Source organism: Capsicum annuum, unplaced genomic scaffold (genome assembly GCF_002878395.1).
Source record: "Capsicum annuum cultivar UCD-10X-F1 unplaced genomic scaffold, UCD10Xv1.1 ctg5823, whole genome shotgun sequence".
Lineage (NCBI taxonomy): Eukaryota > Viridiplantae > Streptophyta > Magnoliopsida > Solanales > Solanaceae > Capsicum > Capsicum annuum.
The window spans coordinates 1-1,120 of NW_025866821.1; the positions used below are offsets into that span (position 1 = coordinate 1).

The window sequence follows — 1,120 nt, forward strand, 5'->3', positions numbered from 1 at the left end:
TGTTTAATTTTTGTGTTGAATCTTTAAATACAGAATCAGGTTAGTCTCTGCATCGAGGGTCTATCGAAACCAACCTCTGAAATAGAGGTAAGCTTACCGTACATTATACCATCCGTTAAAATCACTTTGTGGGATTATATGAGGTATGTTGTTATATACAGAAGTCAAAAATTAGTATTCATTTGTTAAACTATTACATAACATTGTTGTGTTGTCTCCAGGTGCCATCCAATAGAGTGAAATAAGGACTAGAAAGTAATGTTATTTCTTTTCTTTTCCTCCTTTAAAGTACACATTTTATCTCTAGAAACAAATGGAGTATTTTATAATCCACAAAATCATTTTCTTGGTTTTTATTCTAAACATGTTCTCTTTGACAAGTTTATCGTGTTGTTACAGAATTCATCAGAGGAATACACACCCTTTGAATGCATTCTCGCTTCCAAAGTCTTTATATTGGTCTACACTTCACATTTTCATGATTATATTTCTTGTTTTCCTTGGGACAGGTTAGAAGGCTTCTTAATGAAAGCATGAATGCAAATGTGATGACGGGTGGCCCTAAATCACTTGGTATGACCTCACTACATCTTTCTGCTAAGGGAGGCCATGTGTGAGTTATGGATGAGTTTCTTGAGAGAGGTGTTGATTCTCTCACTTCGTACTGAAACAGTTTTGTCGGTTGCCAACTGTTGTTCCTTATCAGTTTTGCCTACACAAATCCATCTTATGCTTTGCTTTACAACCTACAATACCAATTTTTACGTTTATACATACTGTATTAATGGGGTCAGTAAACATTCAATCCCTTCATCTCTCGATTTGCATCTGTCACCATCACAAATACTTCATTTTTTAGAGCTATTGCAAATAATTTGAGAATATATATCCTCCAAATTGGACCTTCCAAGGGAATAAATTGTAACAAAACTATTAGTTTGTCGTAGAAACAATTGTGGAAGTTTTGTAGTTTTATCTAGCTCGTTGTTCATGAAGCATTTGACCTTTTCATAAGAACTATGCAAAAGTCAGTCAATGAGCAGCTATAAACTGAGCAGGTGGGAAAAGAAGAAAGAACAAAGAAGATTATGATATACCACTTCAATATACAGTTTTTGGG

At 34.4% G+C, this 1,120-nt stretch overlaps 1 long non-coding RNA gene across 1 annotated transcript; it reads left to right on the top strand.

Annotated features, from left to right (window-relative positions):
* The first annotated feature begins 6 nt into the window (after positions 1-6).
* Positions 7-995, top strand: LOC124893372. The gene is made up of 2 exons (XR_007050677.1): positions 7-255; positions 510-995. It is a non-coding gene; the product is annotated as an uncharacterized LOC124893372 (long non-coding RNA).
* Positions 996-1,120: the final 125 nt, after the last annotated feature.